General features: G+C 37.7%; 1 long non-coding RNA gene across 4 annotated transcripts in view; it reads left to right on the top strand.

Annotated features, from left to right (window-relative positions):
• The window catches only part of LOC140846705 (uncharacterized), a 111729-nt gene that overhangs the window by 25908 nt on the left and 64420 nt on the right, over nt 1-21401 (top strand). For 2 of the 4 annotated variants that reach the window (XR_012126098.1, XR_012126096.1), the window contains exons 2-3: nt 4839-4895; nt 8014-8158. This is a non-coding gene — a long non-coding RNA (uncharacterized lncRNA). Of the gene's footprint in view, nt 1-17; nt 65-4838; nt 4896-8013; nt 8159-16947 lie in introns of all 4 variants that reach the window. The other 2 variants (XR_012126099.1, XR_012126097.1) reach the window with 2 other exon arrangements.

The following is a 21401-nucleotide window of genomic DNA, read 5'->3' on the forward strand; positions in this document are numbered from 1 at the left end:
ATTTTTTCCACTTTAAGAAAAGCTACTGAGAAGAATGCTTCTGTAGTGTATGAAACAACTGCAGGTGAGTTTTGTCTATTGTGATAGTCAATATCAATTATTTTGGCATTTATATATAATTCCTCTTATGATTTAATACCAGAGAAAGAAACATCTACCTTTTCATGTGAGTCTGTATACTTTCTTTCATCAGACAAAAGGAAAAGAAGAAAAAAACATCTTGAATTTCACTTTTGCTTTAGCTGCCAGGAGGCTCAGAGTTATTTAGTGCATACTCTTCCAAGGCTTCTGCTTTAATCCTCTGTTTTTATCATTTTTAAACTTATGAGTTGTCTGACACCTTTTTTTTCTGGAGACAAGTTGTGCATAATACATACAATAATTAAAATTATGCCTGTTATGTTTTTCAAGATACTTTTTTACACATAATGCCTTAGAGTTCCCCACTGATTCACTCCAGGTTAAATAAAGGCCAAAGCTGATGTCCTTCTAGAGCAACGGCATCTGCTCTCGCAGCTTTGAGAAGGTACTGGGCTTGAATATGAAATAATGTTTCACATAAATGACCATCATAAATCTGTTCCCCCAGCCTCTGTACACTTAGTAACAAATTGAAAGCCTATTGGTAAGATTGTACCTTTTTAAACATGTAATTTATTTCCACTATTTTTATAATCATATCTTGGAATCTTGGCAATGGCACAAAACATTATATGGTAGGAGTAGATGAAGACTAAAAATTCAGACAAAGAATGCTCTAGGCAGGTAAGATGTCTTGTTCTTCTTTTGAGGTGTTGCAGCTTGGTATGGGATTTCACTTGTAAATACCAAACTGTATACAGTACTCAAGAAAGCATGTAATAAATAGTGAAATAAAATAAATACCCAGACCCCCATTTATGGTGATTATAGGATGGTTCTTAAAGTTGATTCTGTCTTCTAAAGGAGATCATGTGATTACCTCTCAGTCTGAACCCAGTTACCTGGCAGTCGAAGTGGACCCATTGCACTGACCCTTCCACTGTGCGAACAGTGTCATGGTATGGCCTCCGGTGTCCAAGGAGTGGCGACTCTGAGCAAACACCCGAGCAAACACTTGTTTGCCGGCCATTACACTGTTTTACACTGTAGTACTGTCGTGTTCTTTTAAGTAATACAAATAATATAGTTTGGCGTAATAAGCAATGTATAGAGTTCTTTTCTTGCTCAAAGAGAACTCACTTCCCACTGTTCTCTTTGCTTATCTGAAGCTTGTCACGGAAATAGTTTTGGTGAGAGGTACAGAGAACTCTCGCTTTGGGCAGCATCTTGCCTGTTCTGTTTGGAGCTGTAACTGGTCTCCTAATGAGAACTCTCTACTCCAAGGACTATTTGTTCTTTATCATCTTTTTCTCTCACTGGGATCTTTTTAGCAGATAGATAGTGAGTTCACTTATCTTGTGGGTATTTTTTCTGGACCTTTTATTCTCATAGCTGTGCAAATTATTCGGTCAAATTCAGACAAATAGCAGAAACAATAATTGCAATATAGCTTTTGAAATGCTTTTGAGAAAATGTGAGTTAAAATCTCATAAAATCAGGAAAGCATAAATGTAGGATTGAGATGAGGAAATTGAAGAGCTCAATGTGGAAGACTGAGGACTTAGCCACTGTTATTTTACAAAAGGTTCTACCCATGTGATGTGATCCAACACATGAAACAGGATCTGAGAGAGCCTGTGGGAAAGAGCCCCAGGGAAGCAGTAAGACATCTTGGCTTCCAGGTGGGCTCTGCCACTGGTGAGTGTGAGCCCTTAAGCAAAGTGGTACACTTTTGGCCATCAATTATTTCATCTAAATAATCAAAGAGCTTGATTAATACATTTTATTATAAGATTCCCATTGATCTAGTAGTCTGTCCCAAAGTGCTCCCTAAAATACCCATGTAAGTAAATTGTAGAGTTACTGATTTGCTAAAAAGTAGCTTGAATTTAATTTGGAATCCATTCTTCATATGGGTACTGGAAAAGGCAGGAAAGGCCTGGTGGAGCCAGAAAGTGGGTGAACTAATTTACACTGTTAAATGAGTTACTGTATTGGAGCTGTTGAAGGGGTAGGTACATATATTTATTTTGCAATTTATGCAGGTCAAGGGGCAGTTTCTAAAATATATGCTATTTTTATTCCACACTATGTTCCTTTAAGAAAGAAATAATTTTGGTGGTTAATAGTAATACTTGTAAAACTTAGATAACACTTAACCATCTGCCATTTACCCTTTTCATAGGTATTATGTTTTTTCTGTTTTGTATCTAATTAGCTACTTTTGTACATTTCTATACAGAAGGGTGGCAGCCTCTTCCTGACGCTACATGAACTTCTGAAAGAATTAGAATTAAAGGAAAACAATTGTGCCAAAATCTTTTCCAAAAACAATTATGCCTACTTTCTTTTTAGTTTTTTACTATTTTCCCTAGTTCTTAGCAATATTTAATCAATAACTCTCCTGAAGACCAAGGCCAATATATCTAAACATTTAAAACTATGAATCATGTGGACATCTAATGGGAAAAAATTCCCAATTTTAGAATTGAAGAAGACTGAAGATAAAAAGAGACGGACACAGAAGTGGAAAGAAAAATATCGGTGCCATACTAGAGTATAATGATCTAAGAGATTCAGTGGTTAATTTTTATTTGCAACTGTATGCTTACTTGCAGATTTATCTGTAGTTTTAAAATATGTTGGGTCCAGGTCTAGAGGCTCCTCAACAAATGACAGATAATGACACATTAAATCAGTCCACAGGTTCATATAGTTACGGAGCAGAGATGATTGTTGGCTGAATTTTAATGTGTCGAATGTTTATTTCAAGTCCATTGTCAAAGTCATAGTATGGCGACAAATGTCTTTAACCCGAATGGGATGGACCTTAGTGGTACAGTGGTGGGTGAATTTCAGGGGCTAAAAATGTATCTATAGTACCTCCTAATTTTCTCAATTGTTTATTCATAAGTTAAATGTAACAGTTGAAAGTTAACAGTAGTTTTAGCACTGAACTGGAACAGTCACACATGAATTACTTAATAGCTTACCGGGATTTTAGTAGTCTGACCTGTATTTCATTTTCATGACCTACTTTTAAATTCAGTTGAGTAACATATGGATGGAAATTGAGTCACAAAGCAGGAAACAAACTCATGCTGAGCATATGGGACACACTTGGCATATATGGTGTCTTTGCTCTGTTAGTGGAAAGTCAGTTCTGGTAAATGGATCAGTCAGTTTATCATTAGTATTTCCCTCACCTGGTGAGGTAGGACATAGTAGAGCCCATGTTCCTTACCTGTGATTATGAAATCCAAAAAGCAATGAGAGGAGGAAGTATTTTTGAAACTTGAAACCTAACCTGAGCTGAACTCACTTAGCAATGAAACTACTCAAATGATGTGTGACTTTTATATTCTGTCTGAATATTCATATACTTCACTACAGGAATATTAATCTTTTTGATAATGGGGTGCTATCCAGATCCTGCTGGAAGGGTGTCATAATATATGGTATATGTACCCATTTTCTTCCTAAAATCTGACAGATACTGAATTCTAAAACATATTGGTCCTCAAGAGTACCTTTGCTTTGACATGAAATCTCTTAATGAATATTTCTCAATGTTGAGTCTATTTTAATAATTTCTGCAACTTTCCATGTGTATTCATGATTACTGCATTATTATTGCAAGTATTAAAGGCGAACTCCTGCTTTTATCCTTTCTGTTGTTAGTACACAGTAGAGGCTGAAAGGCTTGCTGGTAAAAGCCCTAGCTGTAGAGTAAAAGAGATGTAGAATCCAATCCTGGTTGGGTTGCTCACAAGCTCTGTGACCTTGGTCAAACTACTTAACACCTCTGAACATGATGTTTACTTGTAAAATGTTGATGCTGATACCTACATTCCTCTTATTTATTTTTATTTTTTGGTATTAATCTCAAAAAAAGTATGAATCTTAGTGAGGTGGAGTATGTATGGTCTTTAAGCTTTACCACTGTTAGATTCCATTCCTTCTTCTTTCTTTGCAACTGGGATGCCTAAAATGCTGATTTTATACTTCGCAGTTATAAAACTTACCCTGACCTTTCTGCCAGGGCTTCAAGATACTTAGGCTGTGAGATTTAGGTACAAGTAATCAGAGAAGTAAATAAAACACAAAGAATTGGTATTGTGATTATTAGGGAAAGTAAAATAGCAATCTAAGATGTGCTCTGGCAGCAAGATAGGGAAAAGAGGTGAAAATTATGTCAATGGATACTTAGAAAAATCATCGGGTTGCACTAACAAAAATTTTTTTATGACATTTTTTAGATATAGCTTATGATTGTGGACTGGGGAAGGGTGCCTTGAATTTTCATATTCTCCAGAAATATCTATAATACATACAATGCAATTTCAAATGATTCTTGACAATGTCTGATGCAGAAATCACATATATTTATAATTATTTAATATATATATACATTTTTTTCAACACTGTTTCAGCTGGTTTTCAGCCTTTTGAGAATTTATTTCCATTTCAAAATTGTTTCTTTTGTGCATAGTGCTACAGTTAATTGAGGTTATCATTAGGAGATCTATCACCATTCAGAGGGTTTTACTTTCCAGGATTTCACATGTACCTATCTTAATTTTCTATTTTAAATCTCTTACTAGAATTCAGGGTCCTTCAGACTGAGAACATTAGGCAACACTAAGTGTAAGGAAATGTGTGGTTACTATGGGAATTAGGAGCTATTCCAGGTCTGTTTGACCTCTTTTCTTTATTGCAGGTATTTTATTTTAATAACATCAAAAATTTCTTCCCAGGAGAGAGTTTATCCTTTGATGGGTGTCTATAATTCCTTGATGCCACTGGTCTAAGAGGTAAGCTTTTCTAGATATATTTTATTCTTTTGAATACCTAGCCCAAAATATTATCTTTGATTAATAATAGGCATCCTTTGTTGTATACTTACTATATAAAAGGCACATGATCTCATTTAATTCTTCAAACCTTTCTTGTGGCAGTATTATCTATTAGGATTAAGGCTGACAGAACTAAATGCCTCCAACAATGGCTTAAGTTAGATGGTTTATTTCTCTTTCCTGTTCAAGTATTCCAAAAGTAGTTTAGGGCTGATGTGACATGGTGGGAGGGACTAAGTCTCTTTCTGTTTTTTCCTGCTGCATATGTAGCTTCCATTGCCAAGGTTACCTCACAAAGGAAGCTGTTGGGGATCCTGCCATCATGTCCATATTCCACTTGTAGGAAGAAGGAAGGGTGATGAGGTCACTCCCCCATTTTTTTAAAATTAAAGTATCATTGATATACAATCTTGTGAAGGTTTCACATGAGCAATGTGGTTTCAGTATACACCCATATTATCAAGTCCTCATCCCCCATTGCTGTCACTGTCTTCAGCCTAGTAAGATGCTACAGAGTCATTACTTGTCTTCTCTATGCTATACTGCCTTCCCCAGTCACACTCCCCCTTTTTAAAGATACTTTCCTGAAGTAACATATATCCCACCTCTTAGACAAATGACCATACCTAGTTGTAAAAGAGATTCTTTTTCAGTCATTTGTGCCTAGGTAAAAATTAAGATTTTAATGTTAAGAAAGAAGGGAACAATGGGTATTGAGACACAGCCAGCAGTTTTTGATGTATTTGAGCTGATATTATTCCCACCTCACAAATGGAGAAATTGAGTCATAAAGATGCAAATTGACTTACTAAGATCTCACAGCTGGTAGAGTGAGATTCAAACCCAGATCTATCAACCTTCAGAGCCCTTAAGAACTGCTTTGAATTGCTTCTACCTTAAAACAGTTATTTGACTTTATTCTGTCTCTTCAACTCAATTAATATAAAGAAAACATTTCCGACCAAGTCACTAGGTCAGTCTTTTGAAACAATGGAATCCTTTGTTCTGCCAAGCATTCTTGGCAAAAGACATGGTACTGACATTGACTTGTTCAATGAAGCTTTTACTTCTGCCGACCTTTTGGAGAGGTGGATTCACAGAATTTAGAGGCAGGTTTAGAAAATTGCCTGGCTGACATATTAAAGTCTTATTTTCAGTCTTTTACTTGCTCAGGATTGTAACAGGTTTAAAGGTCATTAAAGTATGCTTTGCTATCCTACTGAATTTAGATTTTAAACAAAGTAATAAAAAACAAGGGTTTCAGTAGGGCCAGTAAGAATAAATAGAAAAAATGACTAACTGTAGAAGAATGTCACAGTATTATGATTTTTTCTCTGAAGATATTTTTAAGTTAATGACAACACATCTAAAATCAGAGCATACTGCCTCTAAGATACTTGAAAATGATTACATTTAGATGGTAAACCTGTAATTCTCTATTATCTTACTTGAGGAAAAATCCAAATCATATAATACATCAGGAACTAGGTTTTCCTTCCTTCCCTCCCTCCCTCCCTTCCTTTGTTCCTTCCTTCCTTTTAATAAAGCATAATTTGTTATTCTTTTTCTTAGCTTCAGTTTCATCCAAGTTCTTGTCTCTGCCTAGCTTCTAAGAGTTTTCAATCTTACCTATGCCTGCCATTCTCTTTGCTTTTCCTGCATTAAGGGAAAACATGTGAATGTGAATGAATAAATCAACAAGCAAATGCCATGTTTTATAAATGTCAGAATTTAATGTTGCTATGTTACTTAAACTTTTCAACATTTTAAGGACCCTCTGTACATTTGCTAATACTTTTCAGGGATGCTATTAAAATACAATGATATCTCAGTTATTCAACAGAAGTCCTTCACCTAGCTAGCCCTGACAACCCTAGGGACGTTGAGTGGCTGATGACAAGAGTTAATGATTCAGTAGTTTGCCTAGAAGCGAAGAGATATTTTCACTGCTGCTTCTACTCTCAGAAAAACACTTTGAAACCAAGAAACATATGATAAGAAGTCAGAGGAAATAGTGTTCACAAAAGAGGTCAAGAATCAGAGCTCAACAGGGAGTCCTAGTTATTTGCTGTACGTCTTTGGTCTGATTCTTTGCAAACTTCAAGCAAGACCAAGACCAGTTGCCTGATGATGTGGACAGAAGAACACAAACTATCAGTTTTTAATAGATTTCCCTTTTATTTGTTATTAGTCCTTTAACTTATTAATAGCTCAGATTTACACAAGTAATACATTATCATGTATTCCTTATTAAAATTTTTAAAGTCCATTTAAATAAAGGCCAAGTCCCTATTTCCCAATGATTCTTCTCCAGCAGTATCTTTGTCAGAAGTGTGTATGACCTTTTCTTAGTGAAAAAGACTCTTCTCTGAAGCCCCCAGCAGAATCAGCCCCGTTGGCCCCAATTGCCTCTCGTGCCCAGGCATATGCCACTCACTGTGCACAAGGGTATAAATGAGACCACCATGATTGGCTAGGACCAGTCAATACTGATTTTTCTGGGACTGGAGAGGGGGTCTATTTTTCCTTGGATAATGTGTCCAGAGATAAACACATCTGCGAGTTTGTCAGCAAGGATAAAGTAGTATAAGGCAAACAAAATTTGCATTGCACATTTTGTTTTCAAGAAATTGAACTCAAAATAAAAATCCAATGTAAAATAAAACATCTTTACCATCCACAAGTTTAGGTATGATGCTTAGTATCTGCTCTAAAATCCACTCATTAAATATTATTTCAACAAATATTCTTTGACCCCTTAAAGTGTGTCAGCCACAGTTCTCAGTCCTAAGACTAGAGAGAACAATAAGGTTGACATATATCTGCATTAGGAATGCTTTCAGCAGCAAGTAAACACAGAGGGCATGTAAAAGTGGCTTAACTGTAGGAACATGTAATGTTTACCTAACAGAAATTTAGGTCTGAAGTCCATAGTCCAGTCCCTCCAGAATGTCCATGGATACAAGTTCTTTCTTCTCTGGGGCCTAAGCATGCTCACTTTTGTCTTTATTTTTGTCAGCTCATTATCCATGGTTGCTATAACTCTAAATATCTCCTCTGCTTTCAAATAAGAAAGAAGTGGCCAAGGAAGATGTTTCCTTACTTTTGTCCTTTTTACAAGCATTGAAAGACCCTCAGAAGCTTCCTAGCAGATTTCCATAAACTCTCATGGGCAGAACTGTGCCACGCTGGTATCCTCAACAGCAAAGGAGTCTGGGAAGGTAATTATCTTACAAAGCATGTGGGCTGTGTGCATTGCTGCCCCAAATAAATGGGGATTCTGTTTATAAGGGGAGATATGGATGATGATTAGTCAATATCAATGCCTTTCACAGTACCCTTGTTCATGGAGTTAACTCTCTGGTCACTGCCTGGAAAGGTAGAGATATATCAATAATCTTTTTTATAGTCTAGTCTGAAATTATGTTTGAGGGATTTGTATAGAAAGTGTCTATATGTTTGTTTTTGCACATTCAGTTTGAAAAGCTATTTGCTTGTATAAGCTTGACATGAGCAGGGGATTGGGACTGGTAGGCTTTCCACTTGGGTTCATTCTGTGGAACCTAAGATGTTGTAAAGAGGGGTGGATGTGTAGAACCAGACACTTGGGTTAAGTTTTAGCTAATAGTTACTCCTGGGGTAAAAAAAGGCCATGAGCAGAGTATCCACCGGTTTCTTTATGACACCAATCACATGTTATTGCGATCATCAGCTTATTTGTCTAGCTGTTGCATTAAATAATTCACTTCTGGTGGGAAGAAACCATTATTTATTTATATCTATATTCCTAACCTTGAGGATTGTGTCTCGCACATAGTAGGTACTCAGTGAAGGTTGGAGGTTGGAGATTACCTTTCAGGCAGTAAAATATGGAGAGGAAAGTTCAAATGTTACATACCAAGGAGTTAAAACTTGAAGTGCTTAAAAAACTAATATAAAAAATGAAGAGTAGACAAGCAATAGAAACAGGTTAGGTGGCAGCTAGAACTCAGGAGGAGTAATTTGTCTCTTTTCTTTCTTTTTTTTTTGTTTTTTTTTCCCTCTGCCTCTGAGGTACAGTTGAGGTCATGTGGTGTTTATCCAAATTGCTTGGGTCTGCATGGCAGAGGAGTGGGGGGGCTAAAGTGCAAATGATGTGGAACTAAGAAACAGCTTGTCAAAACAAGCATGATTTAAAGCAGTTGCCACATATACTGTACCATTTTTATAGCAATGAAAGCTGCCCTGTTGGACTTTATTGCAATCACAAGCTACCCATACTAAATTAGATAAGTGAATTCGCAGATCTAAGAGTTCAAGGGTGTGTTGGTATTGTTTGTTTCTTCAAAAAATTCCAAACCAAAATGTCTGCAATGTTTTTAACACTTGCTTTATTAGGGTATTTCAATACATAATTTACATTTCATTGGTGATGTTGCTTAATTATAATTCTCACCTACTCATGTTTTAAAGTCAGTGAAACTTTCTTTAAAGAGGAAAGCTTTGTGCTCCCTCTCCATAGTAGGCCTGCATGGATGATGGTAGGGAGAGGGTAGAACCTTTTGCTGAACTGGGCCCTGTCCCAGGTCTGCGACTAACTAATCCTAAACCTTGGCCAAGTCAGTTTGCGTAACTACTGCTTTGTTTCCACGTCAAGAAAAGTGAGGTGTGTGAAAAAATGATCTCGTATGGCTTCTAGCTCTAAAATTTTATGATTACAACATATCATATGCCTGTATTTATAGGAACTAAGGATTAAGGGTTAATATTTACCCTACAAGTTAGGTTTGCCACCTCATCCTTTTTAATAAAACTTTCACTGTACAAATTCCTATATTGAACATATAAGAAAAAAAGCAAAATAATAAGAAAACTAAAAGGTACAATTAACATTTGATATTTTATTTTAATATCTATTTTTGCAAATGCCCAACCCCATATACATAATTGGAATATACTGCTTATAGAATTGTGTATCTTCCTTTTTTCCATTGAATTTAATATTATGAGCATTTTCACATCTCATTAAAAAATCCTTAAAAAACATTTTTCTGTCTTAAAAATTTTTATATTGTTAAATATAACACGAATATAATAAACCACATAAGTGAATTAGTAAAAGGCACTCTTGCAGCCACCCTCTCTCAGCTAACCCAGAAACACTCTTGTGATATAATCCTCTCCTTCGCTGCTGAAATTTATTCTTAGTGGTTTTATGGTAATCATTGCTTTATTTTTCTTTATATTTTTACTACTCAGTGTGCATGCCTAAACATTATCATTTAGTTTTGCTGACAATATGATTTTTAATGGATGTTTATTATTCCATCATATAAAGATACATCAATATATACAAGTACAGTTTATTAGATTATTTATTTTCTTGACAGCTCATTGTTTTATTTTATTTTTTGAATAGGTATATGTATATTTTCACCTAATCCAAAATTTTAAAGGTTCAAAGGTAATGCAGTGAAAAGTTTCCCTCTCACTTCTGTCCTCCAGCCACCTGACTATCTATCTCTATGACTGGTTCTTAGGAAGTGATTTTTGAGGAAAAAGAAACCTAAGAATATTAATATTTTTTCAGGTTTAACATTTTAAACTACTAAGTAGTTCAAAAAATGGAATTGTTATTAAAGCATGCAAAATCTCTGTAGCTGATATGAAGTTGTCATGATTCCTGGAGTGAGATGTGTTGTTTCACTCTTAGGTTAGTTAAATGCATTGAACAGTTGTGTGAATTAGATGTGAAATAACCACAGAGGAAGTCTATGATCAAATTATAGGTAAATAGTGTTGTGGTATTTTACTTTGCTTTTCAGTAGAGCTGAGAGACCAGGGTTACTTTCTTTGTATGTTGGGCACAATGGAAAGCTCAAATAGTTTCTTATGTTTTGCTCTAACACATCAATAAGTAATGTCATGAAGATAACATATATTATGCAAAAATACATAGCTCAGGCTGCCTGAGTGGAAGAGCTAACTGCTATCTAACTTGCCTGACCAGTATACCATTTTTATGCATCAGGGTTCTTTGGCTGCAAGAAACAAAAGCAGACTTCTTAACTTAAATAAAGGGAACTTGCTGGAAGGATTCAGGTTCTCACTGTTTTGCAGAAAGGCTGGAGACCCAGGCTTTGAAATGGACACAGTTGGTACAGTTTAGGAGGTTCCAAGAATTGTGGATGACAAGAATGGTCTCATATCAAAATTGGCTTTGGGTATTTTACCAGATTTTAGTAGAAACTTGTGTGCCGCTTGTTGTCTCTAGGGAGGCTATCATGGTATTATCAGATATGATAAGTGATAAGTTTGGGTGGATGTATCAGCAAGCTTAGGATAGAAATGCAACACTGAGATCAAGCCTGAACATGTCTAGAAGGCATGAATAAATTACACATAGATGTATCTCAAATTCTTGTGTCACCCATCACTGTGGCACCAACACCCCCATCCAGCTCACACCTTGGGCTTCCTTGGGACAGAGGTTGGAAAGTGGGTGGTCCCCGATGACTTCACCCAAGTGAGGGAAGAAGAGACAACTTAGGCCAGTTTACAAATGAATTCTCACAGTACATTCATGCTGGTGGAAAGTGGATTGCCCCCACATTGCAGTCCCACCCAGAGATGGAAGGACAGCCTTGAAAAAATTCCTCCCTGTAGGCAGTGTTATGAATAGTTAAGTCAGTGGTTACTGACTTAGCCTGGAAAGAGAAAAACGTGCTGAGGTGTGGATGTGCAGGGACTGAGGAATGGCTTGGCTTCTTGGTCAGGGGCCTGGCAGAGGATAACTGGAATATTCTCTCTATAAGATGTTCTGGTATCATTTCTTCCAGCTTCCTCCCTCCTTCTCTGGTTCCTTCACTCCTGCTTCCCTAAGACTGTAGGGATACTAGTAAGGTAGTAAGTACCACATGAATTTGTGCCTCAGCTTTGCGGGGAACCAGTCTCTCTGGAAAGTTCACTGAAATATTTGTGGGCAGTTCAGTCTCCCAGAACAACTTATGCATACTTTGCCCAAGCAATGATATGTGTCTAGAGATAACCCAAACCATTCTTCTGACTTTCCATCATTTGAGAAAGAAAATGAAGAGAAGCTTGTCTGCATTATTTCTGATAACTTTCTGATACTCCTCTGAAAAAAATCTCTAACTCAACCATTTATAAAATAACTGGGTTGGCAGTCTGAGATAAAACCTGTCTATGAGCAGACTGAATAAGAGAATTGTCTCATTGACAAAACAAGAAGCCATCTCATTCTCTTTATCCTGAGAAAAATCAATATGTAATCAAAATTTTTATTTTTTTTCTTAAAATGACCCCGCAGGTTGAATTCAACTATTTCTCAATATTGTCAACTCTATCAAAAACCTAAGCAAGGAAAGTAAGTGCCTTTTAAAGTTTTTCTTCCACTCAGCTCCTCAGTGAGTCTGAAGCTGTTGAACAACTGGCACTGTTCTCCTTAGTTTAGCATTTGGCAAATCTTCTTTCTAAGCATTTCCAGGACCCCCTGTGTCCCATTAAAAATAAAGAATGGCAGGATTTTCCTACTGAAGAGTTAGGGAAGAGCATAGTGACATTGCTCCCGGGCCTCACTTTATAGTACTTGGTGGCGGTGATGGTGGGGAGATACTGATAAGGTGGAAAAAGCAAGTTACCAGCAGTAGCAGGGAAGCTACAGGGAGTCAAAATGTGGGATGAGGTGGGTGCTCTGGATAATACAGGATGACACAGAGAGGGAAGGCTCTGTCTGAGGTGCTGACCGGCCATTGGTGGTGTGCAAGAGAGGGGAAGCATAGCTGATCTTAGCATTTGAGGTCACATCATCCAGATCTTTCACTATGACTTGACGTAATGTGTGATGAGTCACTTTCTTATCAAATCAGCTAGCTGTGGTGCCACTCAGAAAAATGGGGAGACAGTGTGTTAGCGGGCTGACTGTATCATGAACCCCTCCGAGCTTTCAAGCACTTTGAACTCCAGTTTAAATAAAATCCACTTAGCTCTTCCTGTATTTCAGCAACTGAGGTATCAAGCAAATGATAAGGAGCTGGTTTTCAGAATGTCTATATAAAGCATTATTATTACTTAACCATGAGTGGAAAATAGGTAAGGTAATTTGCAAAAACTGGTTAAAGATGGTGTATTGAACATCTGTAATTTGTGACTGCTCAGAATTCATTATACCTTCTTAATAACATCACATTTCTTTTAGAGGAATTATAATTTTATTATTATTACTATTTTGGGCTCAGCCTGGTGGATTTGTACTCCAGGGCCCCTATACTTTCTTAGTCAAAATCTGAGTGTATCATTAAAACTAGGTCAATTAGATACTTATTCCCTGGAATTTAAATCTTGGCTAGAAGATTAAAGATGTAGAAAATGGTAGGAATTCACTTAATCCAGGGTGAGGTCCTGGATTTTTGTTGCCATGACACTATTCCTGTCATTCCCAGGTCCTGGGTCACTGGGAATACTGTGGCTCTGCAGAATTCCAAGTCTGGTTCTCTAGCCTTACTGCCAGATGATGAGTTCTGATAGCTTTCAGGAACTCTACTCTGTATAAGTTAACTAGGGCCTATTTCTGTTAGTCTATGGAGTTCTTCTGTAGAGCTCTGACTGACTGAAAAGTTACACCTTACCAGTTAGGCAGGTTAAAGGAAAGTTGATTACATTGCTGTAGGGTAAGTGGTATGGGACCATAGCCATAAGTAATGCCATTCCTATTTATTTAAACAACAATTTCTTAAAGGTCTACAGACAATATTTATTAATGACAAAGACAACAATTTTACAGAGCCAACAATAGATTGGAAAAAATAAGTAATATTGAACAAAAACCAGGAAATATATTTTTGATTACTTATGGTAAAAAATGTGAAATAGAAGACAGTAGGCTTTGATAACATCTGATATCGATTGATCAATGAATTCATTCATTGCCATTGACAGATTATAGATCTTACTCTAATAGCTAGACGTATTTCCCTATTAGTACTTGTTGCTCATTATTTAAATCTCACAGCAATTTTCTTCTAGGTCTGTATTATTGTAAGTCTCGGGAGAGGAAATCCCAGGGCAAAATACCTCTAAAAACCGAAATCATCAAAGGGAGAAATAAAGTTTAAAACCCATTTATTGCTTACAAACTGCAGTCCAGCCCATCTCTCTCTCCTGCTCCAGCAGCAACAAAACTGGCCCTCCCCTCCCCTCTCGGGTACAGATAAGCCCTCCTTGCCCAGGTAATTGCCCATGATATGGAGATGAACTTCTCTCCACCCCTGAGGAGTGATGAAATGCACTAAAGCCATACTTCTTTCCACCTCTGAATGCCTATTGATATACAGATATACTAAAGCCAGGCAAGATATTCTGGAAATGCTACAATTTTACCCACAATTATTCAGTTGAGAAGCATAAACTTTCAGGACTATAGAACTTGATTGGTCTCAAATCTTACCAGAAGTGAGAATTGTATAGTGCATTTAATAGGATCCAAAGTTTGGGATTTATTTATTTTTCCCTTTAAAGATTCTGCAGTATTAATGACTTTTGGGTGGGAAGGATGTCTTGATATATCATATTCAAGAAAAGTGAAGGTCTATCGCTTGTCCCATTCCATCTTATCACTATCCTGAAGGATCACCAGGTTTCTCTTTATCAACACTTAATGTATTATATTACGTTTCCTTTTTTTTTGGCAATGGAAATGAAGGTTTATTTATATCACATGTCTGAGTTTCATTCTCACAGATATCATGTAAAATAGAAGAGTGACGTTCAGAATATCAAATATTTTAACCTTTATCAAAGAAGGAGTCATCAGACTGTATGGAGTCTGATGTGACAATTATGCCTAGACTAAACTTTCTGTTTTTTCTCAAAAGAGCCAGAACTTCTCCAACAGATACCTTCATCTAAGGAGGGAATGTTCTGAAGTCTTTTCTCATGTTAAGTCTCTGTTTGCATCTGATATGTCTCTGTGATTATGAATTTTCTACTTAAACTGTGCTCATTGTAGCAAATCTACAGTAATGTTTAGTTAGTGACTTAGTTCTCGACATAACACTGAGATCATCCTAAAAGTTTAGAAAACAGCAGGATCCCCCTTAAGAATGATCCTCTTAAAAATATGATCAGCCACTACTTTGCTGTATTAGGAATGTTTTCAGCTGCAAATAACAGAAAAATCTAATAATAACTTTAACAAAAAGAGCTTTATTTCTCTCACATTAGATGAAGTCTAATAGCAGATTTCAGGGCTGTCCAATGAATGACTCAATAAGTTAATTAAGGTACATCTTGTTTGCATTTTTCTATTCAGGCATTCATAACATCTGTGCTTCTTGCTTCATAGTCTCAAAATAGTTGCCACAGCTCCATTTATCATTTCTACATTGACTGCAAGAAGAAGAAAGGGGTGGTGACAGTGAACTCTGTAGTTTTCTCCTTTTAAAAAGAAGCAAAGCTCTTACAGAAGTCTTTCATTGTATTTCTGCTTGTGTTATCATTTGTTAGAATATAGTCTCGACACCTACCCTAAAACCAATCACTGGTGAAGGGGAATAGCATTGCCATGATTGGTTAAAACCAGCTGATACTCATCCATGGGGAGTGGGTAGGAGGTTCCAAGGGAATCAGCGTTCTTTACATAAAGGTATCTGTGCTGATCACCAAAGCATGAAATTGGAGAAAACAAAGGGAAAATGTTGCTCTGCCTGGAGTGATATTCTTTCCACCCTTTGCCCAGCTGGTTCCTTCTCATTCTTTAGGTCTCTCTTTAAATGCTATCTTGTCAGAGGCCTCTCCTAACTCTGGATTCTGAACTAGGTCCCCTGATTATTTTTGATCACAGAAAACTGCCCACAGCATTCTTCTCAATTAGAAATTACGCATTTTTGCTGGTTTACTTGATTGTGTCCTCTTTGCCCTTATCCACCCCAAGAATGGTACCCCTTTGTGGAGAAAGCACTTTAATGGAAGTGCTTTGGTTCTGCTGAGCAAAACAGAAATCCTCTTCCATTATTGGGGGTTGCAATTAATAAAGGACTAAACTGATATACACAATATTAAAGTTGTCTTTCTCTGGGGCCGAGGGCATGTTAGTTTATTGGAGGGCAAAAATTATTTTTCCCTGATATCTGAATCCCAGATAAAATTGAAAATTTGAACCTGGGGGAAGAGAGATGACAGTATCACAGGAGGTGGGTTAATCCCTAGAATATGGTGGTGGGCTGAGTGTTGGAGAGGCACAAACAGCATGATAGTACCAGGAACAATAATAATAGTAGTGAACAGTTAGTGGATGCTTAGTAAGCATCAGGCAGAAATCTATGTAATGCTGATAATGGTAATACTTAGGGTGACTCATTTAGTCTTCAAGATATTTCTGTGTGGTGGAAATGGGGTTTTGAATAGCCTGTGACGGCTCACTCCTTCACCCAGGTGTCCACTTCTCGAGCCCATGCTCGGACAGCTGCCTCCCCTGATCGTGGATGGCTACTTTATAGGGTTACACTCTCCTTTTCTGATTGTTTCATTCCTCTCTATATCCTCAAGTTGTCAGTAAGCTTTGTTAAAGGCTATAGCTTGGTTTTTGCTGCGCTTTTTGAGTTTAGGGAGGGGCCTCTGGTAAAACATATGAGGCAGATTTGGCAGGTGACACTGGCTTACTGCAGTGATTCACAGTAATCTGCAGCAGCATGGCTAAGTGATGAATGACATCCACCTCCTCAATATGGATTTGAGGAATATGCCTTCAGAGATGGATGCCCAAGAACCTGAAAAAGGCATCCCACAAAAGTATGAAATTATTCTTACATGGAAGCTTAAATTAGCATTGCCTGAACTTGTAAATAAGGACCTCAGAAGGCCAAGAACTTGGACATCTGATTGCATGATTCTCTGACGTTGGTTTCCACCCTGGACTTAACGTAAATTGGACATAGCAACATAACCATGTCCCACCTTACTGCTAATTCCAAAAACAACCCTTCATTCTTCCCTGTCAACTCTTCCACACCAGGTCGAGGGATTTGGATTGGTCAGGCTGCACGAAGCCTAACAGTGTCTGCATGATGGCAGGACCAGACAGACGTCCTCCAGTGGGGTGTACAGAGAGAAACCCCTATCTGGAGGATATGCTGAACTGGAAATTTCAGCCGCAGTTATGAAGATTTTTGATGTATCTGAAGCAGGAGAGAAATATCCTTTGCTGAAATACCACAAAAGAGAGGATTGTTCTCCTATAATCCCTAGAATGTACTGTAAGGAAGTAGGAGGGATCGGAAGGCCCCTAACGCCCCACTCATAGCAGCTGGACGGCATTTCAGGAATCCAATGTAATGTGACGTGACAGTTAAATTTTGAGCTATTACAGTTTACCAGACAGGATGTATTTAATTCTCACAACTCTGTGAATTAGGGATTATTCTCCCCATTTTACAGACTCCAGCATAACATTTTTTGTTGGAGGTAACATAGCTGCTCAATAGTAGAACCCACTAGAGCTGGGACAGAACCCACTCATAATGCTGTGCTTTTCCTTGTACTCTGTGTGGTTTTTATGCAAATTCTCAATTCTCTTCCAGTGGGAGGCCACACAGGGCCAAAAATCAAAGTGGATATTATTATGATTCAAATGCTTAAAGGAAATTTCTGTGCATTGTGGATCATATACAAGTCACAGGCAGATTACTAAGCAAGCAACCCAGAACTGATTTATCTTTACATGTGGAAGGAACAATCCCATAAACAATGTGTGCACAAAGCAGATTCACTTTTTACACATCAAAAAAAAAAAATTCTGAAAGAATATAGGATATGGGAAAGAAATTCTAAAGATGTTATATTTATTATGAATATTTTGGTTAAAGCATATGTTTTAGGTTGGGGCTGCTAATAAAATAATAAATTTAATAATGTAAGCCCAGTGTAAAATCTGGTAAGCACCAAATGACCTTGTGGTATACTTCAGCCTTCCGGTTCACTTTCTGCTTCTCTGGCTACCCTGCAATTGTCCCAGCATTACTCAATCCTAAGCCACTGTTGACTGTTGGGAAGAATTTCCCGTAAAGTTCCCTGATTAATTCCCATTTCTTTTCATTCCCTGCCCACATTAAGCCTGGTAAATTGGCAGTTACCTCACAGCCAGGACAGTGGGAATGGAGGGCCCACAGGAACACACTGCTACACTGTCCTGCACTCTTCAGCCCACATGTCCCCTGTCACTGATGGGACCACCGGCTTTGGGGGTTTGGGTTTTGTTATTTTCTGCAACACCCCATAATGGAATGCCCGCTACTTGCCAGACACTGTGTAGGTAAAGATCAGAGCACGAGACTGATCCAGAGCCTGCTTTCAGAGAGCTTAGGTTCCCTCAGAGCAGAGAGAAAATAAACAAAACGTAGAGATAAGCCACTGGGGGAGTGAGGACTCTATTGCCAAACACAATAGTGGATGAGATGAAGAGTGATTTGGTGGGATGGTTTTAATGTGTGCTGCCAGGTCGGGAAGGCTGCTCGGACTGGGTTTCCTTTAAACTGAAATCCACCTGAGAAGGGGCCAGGTCAGGCTTTGACCTACTTGAACCTCCAGTTAGCGGGGACACCACTGGCAAGTCCCTAAAACTCTGAGACTCAGCTTTTTCCTCTCCAAAGGAAGAAATGTAACTTCATAGAACTGTGGGGAACACTGAAAAATAACTTTATATATGGGAAGAGAGTTGCCATATTCAGTCACTGAATTTAGAATGTACATTATTTCAGTAAACACAATTCCTACAGATTATAAAAGGGCAGTACAAAGACCTATTGTTGTTTTTGTTATTATTAGCACCTCCCCCCACTTTTTCCAAAATGCTTTCTAGGGAGTATTCTGAAGGCCACTTAAGCCGAATGTGGAAAAAAATAGCACAACGCTCATTTTCTGTCTGTACTTTTCCCATTCCAGCATTCTCTCTGTGTTAGGCAATGCTGTAACGTCCTAACATTCCAACAGGAATTTTTGTGGTAACCTTTGAATCATTGTTCTCTGTGACTCTTAATGTCCACGTGGATGCCCAAAGTACCCTTGGATCCTCTACATGGACAAGGGCAGAACAAAACCGCATGAGTTCTTGACACAAGCACTTCTTCTCTGGTGATGTTAAATTATTTATCTCTCTGCAGTTCATCTATAAAGTGGGGATAATAATAGTACCTACTTTTTAGGATTGTTGTTGTGATGCATAAATGGTTTACTACATCTAAAGCACTTCAAATAATAAGTCCTCCATAAATTTTGCTTATTTTATAAACCATTTCCTGCCTCTATCTCTTCTTTCTCATCCCTTACCCAGGGCTTTGCTATCTCACTTAAACTGTTGCCAAGTCCCTGTGTACAGCCGGTCCACAAAATAATCTTAATTGCCTGTAATTCCTTCCTTCATTCACTTCACAAATATTTACAAAGCACATATTATTTATGTGTGGTTTTACTAGCTGCTATGGCAGATTCCTAAAATAGAAAACACAGTCCTCATTGGTAAGGTCAGAATCCAGCAGAGGAAAAGGAATCATATACATGCAAAATGCTAAGCAACAATATGGGTTAAACAGCCGTACAAATTGATATGAGGAGTCACGTGACATTACCTGTGAATTTCCCACTTAGCAAACATACAAGCAATTCTTTTCTACTTCAATCATTTACATGCCGGTTTTCAGGCTTATGCAGTGTTTATTCAATTTTCCCTTTGCTCCTTATACTAATCCTCTCATTAGACTGAAGTACCTTTGAGAAGAGAGGGCAACTACAGCCGAGTAGTTAGTGCACAGGCTCTGCGGGCAGAAAAATCTCTGCTCTGCTGCTTGCTCACTGTGATATGTTGGAAAAGTTGCTCAGCTTATTTGAGCTTCATTTCCCCTTTATAAAAGGGGGATAACAGTACTTTTGGGGGTTAATACGAGAATTGAATGCTATAATCCACGTAAATCCTTAACGCAAAGTCTGGCATTTTAAGTGCTCAACAAACACAAGCTGTAATCACAATTGCTTTTTGTAGAGCACGTAGGAAGTGAAAACTCAATACAGTTCCCAGGGTGTCTAGAACATGCTTTGCAAGTAGCGGACAGTGAATTAATTCTGTTGTTATATAGGCTATAGACAATGAAAATTCCACCCTTACCCTCAAAATCTTAAGATGCATGATATTTTAATATTTACTAAAACAAGACATGAAAACTTGTAGGAATTACTGATATTGAAACCAGTAAACAGTGTTCTCCCAGCAAGTATCTTGTTTCAGAACATTTTTCTATTGATATTATCAAATTTAGTAGAATACCAAATGTTTTACTGCAAGACCCTAAATGACATAAACAAATGTATCAGATTCTATAGCATGTAAAAAGGATAAAGCAAAGTAGAAGCTTTTTCCTGTAACACATCTTTTCTTTACAAGGAGAGCAGAATGATTTAAAAGTTCACAAATGCTATTCTCTTTAGAAATTGGATGATGAATCGTTCAGTTTTTGGTGGGATACCAATTCTCAAATAACTTCAAATGTAGATCTGTAATTAGATCAGAAATTTTAACCACAGAAACATATGTTCTTGATATGCTCCACTATTTCTCTTCATTTCTTTGATTCTTTTACTCCTATATTGCATATATACGTATATATATATATATTCTGTGTACCCTATGTATTTTCATTGACAGTGAATATATAGGACTTGAAATGATAAATTGCTATAGGCTGCTGCTTTTGGGTAAATATAGGCATCCAAGGAACCATAGAGATGATTCCTTCTCTTTCCCTGCTCCAAGGGAGCCTAAGATATAAAGATTCACCTTTTCCATTATTGGAAATTCAATCTGCCTCTGAAAACCAATTTTTAAAAATTTTTTATAAAGCCATGGTTTATGGAACTCCAGAAATCATTGTCAGGGGCCATGTGAAAATGAATCATCGCTGAACTGCTACGTGACTCAGGAAGAGTGACCCTCCGTGGTGCCCAGGCACATGAGGCCAGCCGGCTCCTGGTTTTGCTTTACGAGACACAGAGGACAGGAAGAGATGACTAGGGGTCCCCGTCGCTGTACAGGCGAGGCCCAGAGAGCAGCTGCCTTGCTCAAGAGAGGCCTGACATCCACGTACACAGTGGCTCAGGGTCGAAGGGGGTGGCCTGAATGTTTCCACCCCTGGATTAAGTACCAGAAATCAAGTTACTAGACCTAAAACCTGGAGACCCCTGTAGCGGTACCAACCCCAAAACACCAAGGTTGAACTCTAAGGAACATTTCTTCCATCCAAACTGAAATGTTGGGAAAATGAGGGAAAAAATGGGTTTTGTAACCTATAAGCTGAGTCACACTGCTGATTGCATTTTATTAAACTTGGGTACAAAATGTACACTTTGTAAAATTGCTGCTTTCTACACTTTTGCATTTTCTTATTTCCCCTTCGTTCTATAATAAAAACACTTTTTTAATTT

The sequence above is a fragment of the Manis javanica genome, chromosome 16 (assembly GCF_040802235.1).
Source record: "Manis javanica isolate MJ-LG chromosome 16, MJ_LKY, whole genome shotgun sequence".
NCBI lineage: Eukaryota > Metazoa > Chordata > Mammalia > Pholidota > Manidae > Manis > Manis javanica.